The 15,000-nt window shown below is 33.0% G+C and overlaps 1 protein-coding gene across 9 annotated transcripts in view; it reads right to left on the minus strand.

The window, feature by feature from the left end:
• Positions 1-15,000, minus strand: part of FOXP2 (forkhead box P2) — a 350,012-nt gene that overhangs the window by 8,930 nt on the left and 326,082 nt on the right. The gene's annotated exons all lie outside the window — the stretch shown is intronic.

A 15,000-nucleotide genomic window follows, 5' to 3' on the forward strand; every position in this document is an offset into this window, starting at 1 on the left:
ACTATTTCTTTTTAGTCCACTACCTACTATTTACTACAGAATAGCACTGCTCTATGTTTCTTGCTTAAGAAGGCACGGCCATCTCTTGATTTGATAAGATTAACACTGGGGAGAATTAGAAAGATATTTGGAACTTCTTTTATAATTAAAGGAACAGAATTATTTAATCATGGAGAGATAGAAAGTCTGTTATTATTCCCTGAGGCAGGTGCAAAGTCAATAACTAAAATTGAAGTACTTTTAGGAGGATAAAAGTTACTTCTTCTTAGAAGTGGAAAAAAATCCAGCCAACAGACACTGTGTATAAACCATTGGTCTACGGTCTGATAATGACAAGGGTTCCTTTTCTCACGGAGTCTTCAGTCTAACAGAGGAAGTAAGACATACACACAAAATAACTTTGATACAAGGCAGAATGTAATCAATGCCATAACAGATGAAGTGTTATGCAAAGGGAGGTAAATTCTGACAATGCAATCAGTGAGTGCTCTGTGAGAGAGGGAGGTATTGCTTCCAGTAGGTTTTGACATATGTGAAAACTTTCATTATACAGAGATGAGAGAAAGGACATTCTGAATGGAAATGGGGAAAATGGAGAATCTTAGATGTGTTATGGGAATCCTGAGAGTACACTGACGCCATGAGGGAAGGAGGGGTGGTAATAAAAAACAATGTTAGAAAAGTAGAACAAGGTCAGATGATGAAGGGCCTTGAGTTGCATTTTACAAAGTTGAAATTTAATCTCTACCAGCTGAAGGGCTATTGATAGTTTTGGGGCAGAACAATGAAAAGATGGAAATGTTTTAGGAAGGTTAATTTGCAAAGTGTAGACTGAGTGTAGGACACTGAAGGTAGGGTTACCAGTTAGGAGCTCACTAAAACAATGTAATAAGGAAACAATTCTTAGAACTAAGGCAGAAGGATAGAAATGGTAGAGAGAAGTGAAGAATTTAGGGTATAGGTTATGGAGTAAAAGATTTTGTGTATATTACTCTTACATTTATATATGTGTGAAATATTTCCCTTTCATACTGTACTGAGGAGACAGAAGAGCCTAAATTTTTGTCGAAATACTGAAAGTTAAAACATATCTGAACTTTTCATAACTCTCATGCAATTTTGATGAATTTTTATATTTGTTGCTTTAATTGCTCGAGGAGGAGGGGAAGTGGATCTCAGATAGCTTGGATATTAGAAAGTGAAGATGAAAAGATGTTGAAAACGAATTTCACCACAGTTCTCTTTGTGATTAAAATGTTATTAGCAGTAATGGCCACAATAATACTAATACTTGGTATCTGGAAATTTTATTTATTTTTAATTTTTCATCTGTTTTCTTACATCATTTTAAAGAAAAAATATATTGTAAAACAATAGTTAAAGAAAAGGGCATAAAGTGTTGCTACTTTCTCAAGTGAAAAAAAAAATAATAATCTATTTCCAGAGAGAAGTAGCAAGAAAGAAAAGAGGTAAGCCTTTGTAAAAGTAGGTAACATATACTCTCGAGGGTCTTATGGAGCATCTCCAAATAATTGGTGAATTTTTAAAATGCCCCTAACATATCATCAGCTTGGAGATTAACAGACTCTAAGACATGGCTCTCGGACCCCTGTCCACTCTCATCCTGTAGGTATTCCTCTCTAGGTAGATTGCCCATGCTGAGGCAAAAAAGTTATTATCTATTCTTTTAATAAGATCCATGCTTTAGTCATCTTTGCTCATATCCTCATATCCTTCACATCTATCCTGTCTTTTCTCATCTCTGCCTAACACTATGTTAATGCATTTAAGACTGCTATTTTTATAGGCAAAAAACAGTCAAATGTCAACAATTTCATAAAATTCAACCTAAAAATTGACCTCATGTTAAGCCTAACAGAAAGCTACACCCTCCATGAAGTCTTTCTAATTGCCTTTGTGCATGTGTATGCTTACATCTTTGACTTCAAAATTTGTTTACAACTCTCTTCATACTTCCACTTGGTCTGTATCACTATCTATGTATTTATCCCCCTGTTAGAGTTTTGCCTCTGTAGATATAGCTCATACACCAGTTTCTAGCAGAGTGTGTTGCACATAAAAGGTGCTTAATAAATGCTTATTCAACTTACACGAATGAAACTCATCTCTGGATCATTCAACCTTTCAAACCTCTATTTGAAGGAACTGCAAAGTAGCAGTTGTTTTTATACTCTAGCTTAATTTCTCAGTTTTACAGCCACCCTCAGTAATGATACACACCAAAAACACAGAGAACTAGCTACAATGATAGACTGATTTGTTGCCTAAAGAAATGTGCTGCTTCTTTTGTTGTGAAATTTATAAGTAGCTAAGGCACCAAAGAAAGGCAAAAATGTTAATGTTTGCCTGCACCCTAAAGTAAAGAGTCAAATTATAATGGGAAAGTTTACCGTTTTAGATTGCGATCAGACAGTATATTCCCTGGAGAAATGTAAATTGTATTCACTTTCTCAAGACTAAGCAAAAGATCTTGAAACCAGTGGTCCCCAACATTTTTGGCACCAGGTTTGGTTTCATGGAAGACAATTTTTGCACGGACTAGGGAGGGGGAGAGATGGTTTGAGGATGATTCAGGTGTATTACATTTATGGCGCAGTCAAATCCTCTGCTAATGATAATCTGTGTTTGCAGCCGCTCCCCAGCACAGCATCGCTGCCTCAGCTCCACCTCAGATCATCAGGCATTAGATTCTCACAAGGAGCGTGCAACCTACATCCCTCGCACCCCTACTACACAGTTTACAGTAGGGTTCCCAGTTTACAGCTGGGTTCGCGCTCCTGTGAGAATCTAATGCCATTGCTGATCTGATAGGAGGTGGAACATAGGCAGTGATGCCCGCGATGGGGAGTGGTTGTAAATACAGGTGAAGCTTGGCTGGCTCACCTGCCGCTCACCTCCTGCTGTGCAGCCCGGTTCCTAACAGGCCACCCACTAGTACTGGTCTGCCCCCAGGGGTTAGGGACCGCAGCTATAAACTGTTCCCGTTTTTCTTCAATAAAAAGGTACTATGAATAAAGTTTTCTTAAACTGAAATGTTCGAAATCTATTTAAGTCTATAGACATTAGATGGTAGAATTACAACAGTGTTTTCTCTTCTTTGCTTATTTAGATATTACCAAATGTGATGATTAAAATATTTACATACTGTCACCATGCATGATTCAGTGGCACAATGTAAATTTGATAAGGCCTTTTTAGAAACATAACATTTATCAATGCCATGAATCTAATAATAAAAATGTTGTCTTAAATTTTTTAATAGATGTCAACAGATGCTGTGAAGAAAATCTTATGATTTATGGCCCATGTCTACAATATGGGCAATTTCAGGCAACATAAGGTTGATTTCACCAAACATTTACAAGTCAATACTAAATAGTCACCTAGATTAAAATTATTTTTGTGTGTTTTACTCATTATGGGCACTTCTTTTACATGTTTTCTTTTTATAATCCTAGATATTTGAGAAAATTTTCAATACATTTAACATAGTATACCTATTAAGAGTAATGAACATATTTTTGTAAAAAAGATAAATCTTTTTAAAAGTCCCATAAAAATGATTTTTTAACCTTTTCCCTTGCTCCAGCACACCTGAAGGCTATAACTCTCCAGATAATACTCAAAAAGCTATCTTCAGAAACAGTGTTGGGGCTCAGATGCTTCAATTTTACTATGGAAACTGATTTTATTTGACCCAGTATGGCAATCTTTATCCAATAAAATGAACTTATACACATAGTACTTTAAAAAACACATTGAATGTACTGAAATACATGTAGCCCTTAAACCATGCATCAGTTTTCCACTCAATACAGACTTGTTCAAGTCTTTGATTTTAAAATGTCTTGATCCTTATTTCAACTTACTTGTAGTTTGGATATCTTTAACTTATGTGGAATACATTAATTAACTCTAATAGAAAATGTTTATAGGCTGGGCGCGGTGGCTCAGGCCTGTAATCCTAGCACTCTGGGAGGCTGAAGTGGGTGGATCGTTTGAGCTCAGGAGTTCAAGACCAGCCTGAGCAAGAGCGAGATCCCGTCTCTACAAAAAAAAAAAAAAAAAAAAAAAAAACCACCCAGGAAGAAATTAGCTGGACAACTAAAAATATATAGAAAAAATTAGCTGGGCATGGTGGTGCATGCCTGTAGTCCTGGCTACTCGGGAGGCTGAGGCAGAAGGATCACTTGAGCCCAGGAGTTTGAGGTTGCTGTGAGCTAGGCTGATGCCACGGCACTCTAAAGGCAAAAGAGTGAAACTTTGTCTCAAAAAAAAAAAAAAATGTTTATAATCATACGAATTTTCTTTGTCTCTTATTTACTGTTAGGTCCTAATTGTTGATTAATAACATTTAAAAATATCAGAATAGACTGAGTATTGCTATAGTCATATGCTCTCCATTGATCTGCATATGTTTTGACTATTTCACAAAATAGTATCAACAATTTTCTAGATAAAAGAAAATGCCAGGACAAGATAAGGTTTTCTTTTAACCATCTACAATTTTCATTTAGTACTTGGCAAAAGGCTGTTGAACGAATAATGAGAACTATTAGTATTTAACCATTTAAAATAACCAAAGTATATGATTAGCATTTTATCTATTAATTTCATATGTGTTTGAATCAATTTTCTTTCAATTAGTTTCACTTTGCAAATGGTAAAACCCTCATGCTTACTATATAAATATTGGTGTTTTGGAGATATAAAATGAATTCCAAAATATAAGCACAGGAATCTTTAAGATAGATTTCAATTCATGAGGCTCAATTTTTGTTTTTGTTTATGAATTTGAATAGCTAACTTCTATTGACTGATGATATCCTGGAAGATATAATCACATCAAACAGAAAATACCAAAAAATGTCATTTTTTCAAAGACTAAGTTTCACAGGAAAAATAGTAAAATAATTGATGCTAACTTAGCAAGCCTATGAAAATGGAGATTATTCAATTTACTCATTTCCTTCTAGTATACGTAAAAGGAAATGATATAATAGTATTTGGGATTTGACAGTGGATTCATAAAAACTGCAAATTTATCTACCTCCATTTGTATAAAATCAGGTTGAAATGAGAAACAATTCATGTTTCTTACATTTATGTAACTTTTAGAGTGATATTCTGCTTTCCCATTTATGAAGAATTTGTTTATTAAACATATCACAGAAATAAGCTAATAATATAAGTGGCATTAAAGATTTAAACAGAAAAGTTTACATTTAAAAGAAAACATTTTGTTAGTACTTTTTAAAATGAGAGCTCATCTTAGGATACTGTAATTAAATAAAGTTATGTATGTAGTCATAAATAAATTATTTGTTTTATTCAACTTCAAATATTATTTTGAAATGATTTACCAAATTTTTCCCACAAAAAATTTAGATTTCATATTCTAAATTTAAGCACACTTTAGAGAACTATCTAATTCTCTTAATTACATAAGTGAATAGGATAGGTAATTAAAAACAACTAGGGATGAAAAATTTGTTCTTATTTTGTCAACTAAGACACTATAAAAGAGGTTCACTTATATGATTCAGCTTTATTCCAATTTCTTATCTTTCAAGATTTTCTCTTTTGTAGATTAAAATAGTATTTGACACACAAATTCTAGTGTTGAATGAATTGATCTTCGTTTTCATTTGAATGAGTTTGCACATGGCTGCTGCCACTAGGACAGTACTCAGAACCATCACTTCGATTCTACAGAAATAAAAATCCTCCTTATCTCCTGATGAAAAGGGAAACATTCCTTCTGACAAAAATGTGCAAACTATGAAAAGGGCATTCAAAAATCAGAGTGAACAAATGCCTCCCCATTCCATATATACCTTGTATAGTTGGCTTTATCCAGGATATAAGCAGGAAATACCCCACTAAATTTCCCATACCTTTTCTTCTTGGCTAAACAGCCAAATAAGTTTTAATTTTCATCTTAAAGCCAGGATACAACTTTAATACTAATATATTTAACAAATCTTATTCTCCTTTACTCTATTTTCTAAAAAAATACAGCCATTTAGCATTTGATTGCAAAGTAATATTATTTTCAGATAATTGTAACAGAAGTTTTCTTTCTAAGACATATTTCCATTCTTAATGACGCAGTTTGTAATTCTATCTTACGTCTCAATAGATCCGACCCCAAGGTGGAATTCAAAAATCCCATCTAAAGTCAATACCAGTTCTAAGAAATATATCAAAAAGGTGGGTTAAGGTTAATGAAATACAATTTTATAAACTACATATATATACACGTATATCAAAATTTCTCTAAGATTTCCTGCCCTTACCTTCAACATATTGAAATTTATTTAAATTTATGCAACATTGTTTAAAGAAATTGGATTTTACATGATTTAAAGGCTCACTCCCAAGTGATTTCAGATACTTTTGCTGTAGTGCTGATTAAAAAAAATAAAACAAACAAAAAAACCAAAATTCTTCAAGATTTACCACTGTATTTGAATTTACAAAAGTGATAGATGTGACCAAAACAGTTGTAATAAAATGAAAATATGAATGTAATTACTTTGATCATAGATGAGTACAAATATATTGTACCCGATCTCAGAATTGAATTAGTTGCCAATTGACATACAGTTCATACCATTCCATGTTGTGTCTCATAAATGAAAACTTTCAATACACATGCAGCTCTGGATCTAAGGACCTTTATATTTTCAATCTGTTGACCAGAGAAATAAAGGGAAAGTCTACATTACATCTTCATACTTGGCTATTAAGTCGGCATTACTGCTGCTCCAATTCTCCTTTGAACCATTAATCCCCAAATTGTGGGTTTTGCCTTATTCCTTGGACAAAGATTCAGTCAGAAATGGGATGGGTAACATGAGTAAATGGGGTCTACGGTCCGGTTTCTCTCTAATCACCTGTTAGATAACTTGGGTTCTGGATTCTTGAAGATCTTGACCTTGAAGTGCTGTTGTTGGGCCCTATGTCTGTGGCTAGCCCTCCTGAATGTGGCTCACCCATTTTTCTGCTCTGTTATCTATTTCTCATTACTAAACTTCCCTGATGGGATGTTCCACTGCTGGCTCTTGGTGAAGCTCTCTTAGGATATCTTTACAGAAACTGTTTTCTACCTGGGTTGCATATGTGCTGTGCCTAAATTATTCCTTTGTTTGAATTAAGCTATAGACCTTAAACACCAGTTTTCTTCTGAACTGTGCTTATACTCTGTGAGTTCTAAAAATGAGAATGGAATAGAGAGTGAAACAGTGTGTACCTTTTATTCTAAATGTAGTACATTATGTCCTTCTCTCACTTGCTAATTAACAAAAGGAACCTTAGATTTAATGTCACAAATATATATTTATCAATAGCAAGATAACAGTGTGTGACCAATAGCTACTTTTCCTCCTGCCTTTTAAGTACCTTGCTGATGTTACTCCATTTTGTCTTCAAAATAAAGATAATGTTGAGCAAACTAAAGAATGTTCATTTGTACTAGTTATATTACACTATTTGATCATCTGTTGCTTATATAAATTACATAAATTATTTAATTCTATCCTAATGATAGAAGCTGCTTTGGAATATAGTAAGCCTGTGTTTTAAACTGTGTTTGTTGGTGTTGAAATATTCAGGTACAATGTGGTAGTTACATGGTAAATTTTAAATTCTGCTAGTCAAAATGCACATGATTTTAACATATATTGAAACAACTTCTTACCATGTAAATTACTTTCACATAAGGTAATATTCTGAAATGATAGTTGACTTTATAAAATAAATATCTTTACTAATAAAATGACTATCGTTACCAAATATACATCCACTTCCCAAGCCCTGTCAAAAGCTGAAATTAAAATACCATAAGGGTATGTAAAAGCTTTATTTTTTTCCCCTGGTACTAGAAGTAGAAAAAAATTAGACTGAAGTAATATTCATTCTTTGACAATTCAATGACTTTTTGACCCTTAGAGAAAAGAAATTTTTAAGGCTTAAATAGTGTTAGGGCAAATGAAGATGTATCTTTTAATAAAGTTATGTTCTTTAGATATGAAACGGAAGCAGTAAGCTACAAAACTGTCAGCTAAAAGTTTTCTGACACGCTTTGCCTAAATTGTGGGAATTCACACCACGGATGTCAGATATCATCTGTATAGTTCTATAAAAATCCTTCAAAACCCTATAGGAACCCACAAATTTCCACAATTGGCACGGTGGGGATACAACACTTTTTAGCTGAAGGCACTGTATCTCTAGGAGGATCTTTTTATTAAGAGGAACTGGAATGAGTTGTAAGTGCCACATATGGGGCCTGGAATAATGTAAAAAAGAACAGCAGCTACTGATCCACACTTGTAGCACTTAAAAAAAAAAGATGAGATGATAAAGAGCTGGCATAATCATAAGTTCTATACAATCACTTTGGAAAGAGATCTCAAAGCTAACTAGCAAAGTTAATGAAAAAGTTTAGAGATTAAATAAAAATGGAATTAAATCCGAACAAAAATTATAAGAGGCCCAGAAATGTTAGAGGAAAAAATTAAAGGTGACTGAGAAATTGTTACTTAGAAAATCTGTGAAAATGTATGTGAGACCAAAAAAAATGCTTTTATGTTTAGAGCTTCATAATGCAACATAATGATCCAAAACATCAGCAAAAATAGTACAGGCTTAACAGGAATGAAAACAATGAGAGAGAGCATTTCACTTGCTCAAGTTGTCAGTCACTTTCAACTGCTTTGCTCTGAAATACAGAGCCATTCCAATTTCAAATGCTTTTGTCCACAGAGAGATCTAAGATCTGTAGGGATTTTATATAAAATATCACCAACCAAAGGTGTAGGATCTGCAAATTCTACATGGGCCTACAAATAGCAATTTAAATTTTAAGGCAGCCAAAGAGAATAGAAGGAAGAAAGGTAATACTATATACGTGAATATTTTCATTATATTTTATGACAATTCACGGTTTAGACTTTCAATACTGTTTAAAAAGTAGGGGTCTGGAAGTGTGTTTTAGCTGTCTGTGGAGACAAAATATTATCAACAGGAGAGGCTGAAGTGTAATATTGGAATGATTTAACAACTGATGTTCTGAAGAAGCAGAGGACATTGTAAAGATGACTGGGACATGTGATATATAAAAAGTTTTGTGGCATGTAGAATATGTGTTTGACATGTTAATCAAAAAAAATAATGTAATCTCTATTGCAATCAAGAAATAATACTACACTACTCCTTTTAAATGATATCTCAGTCTTTTATTTCCTTACCGTAATGTTTTGGCTTCGTAAGGGCATAACAAATTTATTTTCAAGTCTTAAATCCAATATATTAATATTCTATATAAAAGATCATTAACTCTCAGACTTCAAATATTTGCTTCAATAAGAGGGAGAAAATAATAATCATCTGCAACTAGTATAGAATATTTAGCAAGTAGAACTTTGAAATGACATAGAGGCTAAGAGGATCCAGGAATGGCGTATAAGAAATGATCTGAAAACTCAACAGTAGGAGACTCTAATAATCAGAAAGAAGAACGACATGACAATGGGAGGCTTTGTGTGTAGAGCCCTCAATACAGAACCAGCATGGGAAGAACATTCATTTTGATCTCTAGAAACAAAATTTGAAAATATGAAAATTGGAATCTCATTTAACATTTTATAAGAGGAAGAAAAAGGCAAATCGGAGCAAACTTATTGCAAGTGAGGAGAAATAATTGCTTAATAAAGAAGAAACAACCGAGTTGAACTAAACATGGTGGGCACATCGTTAAATTCCTCTTTTTGCCTTAGGTTGGGAAGGAGACAGGAAATGGATTGATTCTATCGTATGAGTTCACCTTCCAGGTCTAGTCCAAATGTTTCTTCTCTTTTTCGTTCACTTAAGTCTAACATATGGGAGAAGAAAATAAATTTAAATTATTTCTGCTTAAGAACAACATCAATCCTAACATTTTAAGGAGTTTTTTTAGAGGTAAATGTCCATATAAAATAGGAAGCTAAAGCATTTTTTATCCATATTCTATCGAACTCTGGAAAGCCAAATAATAAGGGAATATTGGCGTTGAGGTGCATGAGGGAAGAGTATTATAAATTACAATGATTCTCAGCTTGGACACTTAAAGGAAGTATACTTTACATTATATACTATGGATAGTTCTACAACTCTTTGAACAGCAATCAATAATAACAATTTTAAAGAATCAAATATTTACTTTGAATCAACAAATAGTTGACTGAAAAGAGTCAAAGTTGCAAAAATTATTGTGTAGAATCTATACAATTTCACCTGACTTTAAACATTTCCTACTTTTCGCTGTAATACTCTTGAACATGCATCTGATTTATATTGCATGAATTTCAATCTTTATTTTTCATTTTGCTTTCAACAAGAGAGATAAAACTTAACAAAGTCTGGTAGGATAACCACAAATGAGGTGAAGGGGACTGCCACTTTCTATTCACATAAATTTGGATGGTTATAAAATGCATATTAATTAAATAATTAAAATTAAAAATAAAATTTAAAAAGTACACTCTACCAATATTTAGAAAAATATTTTAGCTCCCTCATAAATACTATATTTAGTTATCTGTTCTTTCTAAAATCTCTTGTTCTTCCTTCTTCAGAGTTCTAAGAGAATCTTGGATTTTACTCTTACAGGTATTACCTTGTGAAGTCAAATCATTTCTAATCAACTGTCATGTCCATTTGATTCTTCATAATCAATATTACACTTTTACTGAATGCTTACTTGATATAGTAGAATGTGTTAGGGGTTCCATATACTATCGTATACGGAAAACATAGTCTCTGTCCTTAAGGGACTTGCCATTAAGCTAGGGATATCTGCAAAATAAGCATGAACGCATGTGCAGGCACGTGTGTGCACACACTCACACATGCACACGAAGTATTAGTTCCAAATAATGGTATAAGGAGCAAGTTCTTTTGAGGTATGGAGCAGGGTGCACGTCCTGACAGCAAAATTACTTGGGAAAGCCTCCAGGAAAAATAGGGCTAGTCCAAGGAAAGGGGGAATTTAGTTAAGTGAAAGCAGAGGAGAAGCTGAAAAAGGAAAGAGCAGAAAGGCAAATAGTTTGAGGCAAAATAAATGCACTAGTTTGTCTAAAGCCTTCATTCAGGGCACTGTGAAAGTAAAAATTAGAGTGGAAGGAAAGGATTAAAATATGGAATATGGAATATGAGTGATAATTTGCCATCACTTGTTCACAAATAATTTACAGGAAGCACTATACCATATCTATTCTACACTTTCTAATGCTCTAAAACATCTCTACCAACCTCAGGTACCCATATTCGACCATGCAGAATTTTACTATCATGGAGCTGAGTAAAAAGACTGAACAAAAAAAAGTTTCAGTGTTTCTCCCTGAGTCTAAGGATACTTAGGGGTTCTTAGATTCCTCAAGTAAAATTCTGAATTCTTCATTTTCCCTTTTGAACCTGTCTTTTGTGTCCTCTGTTTCTCTTTGTTGGCTTTTAAAGTGGTATAATTTTTCCTAATTTTCTTCTTTGTCCCCAGCATTCCATCAGTTGTCTTGTTCTGGTTTTTCATAGCACTTCTTGTGTGGATTCCTTGCTCTCTACTCCCAGTCCTATACTTAACTCAGACATTACATACCAACAATTAATCTCTGCTTCCAGTCTCTCCCAGTTCCAGAATATCCCACCACACATGAGTTTCATTAAGTCATAGTTCATTCAGTACATTTTCAGATTACTCTTCCTAAAGCAAAGCTCTGATGTGTCAAACTCAAGCTCATAACATTAACAAGCTCCACATTAACTGAAATAAACACCGTTGCTTGCTATATATTTAAGTCACTCAACAGTCTGGTCCTGCTTCATATATTCTAAATTCTATTTTCCTTTATATATTCTAAATTCCTGTCAAGCCTAGTACTCAATGTTTTCTAGGCACATATCACGAGTTCCTGATTCTGAGTTGGTAGTATTCTATTTGAATTGTTCATTGCTTACGACTTCAGATAACATTTTCTTATCTCAAGAATCCTTTATTTCACTAACTCTGAGTAATATGCTCCTATAATAAATACCTGTGTTATATTGTTTCACTTTTATGGATCTGCTTACTTCATGAATTATAAGAGGAGATAAGAGAAAAAGAAAAAAGACTGGCAAGGAAAATAACCACAAACTTATAGAGTGCCTTAAGAAAAGTATTAACATGCAAAATACAGAAAAAAAGATTTTATATTGTTTATAGTCTCATTTATACTGATAATGAGATATTACAAGAGGTAGTAGAAATCAGGACCTACATACGCTACACCATGAGAGACACAAGGAGCAATTATTATGTTCCAGGCACTCATTTTATTTGCAAGAATCTTATGAGGTAGGTATTGGTATTACTTACCTCATTTTCAGCTGAGAAAACTGAAGAAAGAAATGTTAACTGCCCAATCCCACTTGGCTATTAAGTGCTGAATCTGGAATTGGCATCCTGACAATCTGGCACCAGAGCCCAGATACTGATACCATTACGCCCTCCTGTCTCTTGTTTACAATTGCATCAGCATAAAAACCCCTCTCCAAAACAACAAGTACCATGATTTCATTTCAGGATGCATAAGTGTGCTACTTAAATGTCTTATAAAAATCCTTTCACTTTTGTTTAATTTCCAAAGTACTTTGAAATGCATTTAATTATATGCAAGCAAATTTTGATTGAGTTAGATTAATATTTCTTTTGCCTCATAAAATATACAATATGGCTTAAGATTATTTAAGTACAAGCATCTTAAGACTCTATAAAGGTGAGGATACAGAATCCCGAAGTGACATTCCCATCAATATTTGACATCTAATAAACAAGAAGTTAATGATAGCAGCAGAAACAGATAGAAGAATGAATATCGACTCAATATTTAGCAAGATAATTACACATTTGATTATAATTTATATACTTTAGAAAAAGACAAAATTCGGGTTTCCCCTAGTTTTCATTTGTTCTGAAATCTGCTTCCAACAAGCCAAGGGAAGCTTTCTTTTTATCTATTGAAAATAAATGTAGGCATTGGTCACATGCTAATTCATATAAGCATAAAATGTGTACTATATTAACTATGAACATTTTAATTTTATAAACCCATAGCAGCAGTATATCAGACATTAAATATATAATTTTTAGATATTGTTTTACACATACTATTATTTCTCTGAGATATTTCATAGTTAAACTTAAATTAATAATAAAATGAAAAATCTGAAACAGCAATTGCCAATTGAAAAATACTACTAACCTAACAATGTCATAATTTAGCCTAATTATTAGTTTACATTATAAAATATATTGTTTAATAAACTATTTTATTAAATCATTAATTTTTTATTTTAATATTCTGAGCACTGGACAATAACATTTAAAAAAATACTTCTTTATATATCCTCTATACAATGGTTTATAACGACCACTATATACCGCATGTGAGCACAGGGAGTTGCACCAACAGCTTAAACACATTTATTATGAACATCTTTTATTTCTCGGAAATAGGTCTTTTTTTAAAAAAGGGAAAACAGGATCTAACTCTTGTTTGCTCTTTAAAGTTTCATTGTTTTAGCATTTTATACAGGGAGTGAGCATTAGCATACTCAGGAGAACTGCTGAAAGTAAAAGGCCTCAAGCTACCCACTGCATGGCTGATAGGATAAAGCGGGGATATAAAAACTTTTGTCTGATTGCTCACTTTCCTTGTTTTAGAGTACTGCTACTCTCAAGAGCATATATTCATGTTCTTTCTACTTCGAGTTTTATTACTTCTTTTGTATTATTTAATACATCTAAAGACACTTCCAAAAGACAAATTTTTCCATTTTGAAGAAGTAATGGTTTGGAACCTGATAAAACACATTAATGTTCACAGTGTGTTTTCTGCAAAGGTGATAGAGTAAAAGTGCTATAAAGCAATTAGGCATATGATCTTAAAGACATTAATATGTCAAATAGAATAAAATGTTTAAAAAGTCAACAAAAATAATATCTTGTGAAAGGTCAAATGAAAATGGGCACCTATAAAGGCCATATTTCTCTTTCAGATCTTTGACCAGATATTTAATGGGAAAATAGAGAAAGAAAATATAAAAATGAAGGAAAGGACTAATCTTACCTCAATAACTTGAAATTAGAAGTATATGATGCTTAACTCTAGGAGGTATGGACATAAGTTACAACTCCTAACAGCTGAATGGTGTATACACTTCATTACTCGGATTCTAATTTTTTCCCTCTGAATTCTAAGTTCTACTAGGGTCAATACTTTTTAGTAAACAAGAAACTGATATGCTTGACACTACTGAATAAGGCCAGGCATTTTTTAAAGTGTCATACACATTTCTGAAATCCACAATACATCAATTTTTAATACTTCTACTCTCTCAGCTCCATTAAAAAGATGGTAGGGGAAAGATTTTAGAGTAATTAATGATATAGTTAGCTGCTAAATATTAATAGGAATCGTAGTCTTGCATAAAATATAACATATAAACCTTGCCAATACAGACGCACCAGTAATTAAAGTTGAATATGTAATTACACTGATTTATAAGACAGGCAAAAAGTTACGCTTTACTAGCTTCTATGTAAACTGTGGGTAACAGTTAAACTTTGCATTTTACGGTTTATAAAAATGGGCAATATCTTGACTACAGTTCATAAATGGTTTAGAGACCTGTAATAGTAGTAAAAATTACAACAACTTATTCCATCATGAATATTCCTATTGCACCATACAAACCAAACTGTGATAACGACCCATAAGATGTAGATTCATCTTAGCTGCTGCTTTATGCCCTAGAGAACGTTAGTAGTACTAAGAATTTGTAGAGGACTGCTAGGACAATAATTATAGGACATTTGAGAGAATCTAAAAGATGTATTAAAACTAATTTTGATACACTTTTTCATATATGAACATGGTACAGTTTAACTCCATTTAAACT

The sequence above is a fragment of the Propithecus coquereli genome, unplaced genomic scaffold (genome assembly GCF_000956105.1).
Source record: "Propithecus coquereli isolate 6110/MARCELLA unplaced genomic scaffold, Pcoq_1.0 Scaffold4, whole genome shotgun sequence".
Classification (NCBI taxonomy): Eukaryota; Metazoa; Chordata; class Mammalia; order Primates; family Indriidae; genus Propithecus; species Propithecus coquereli.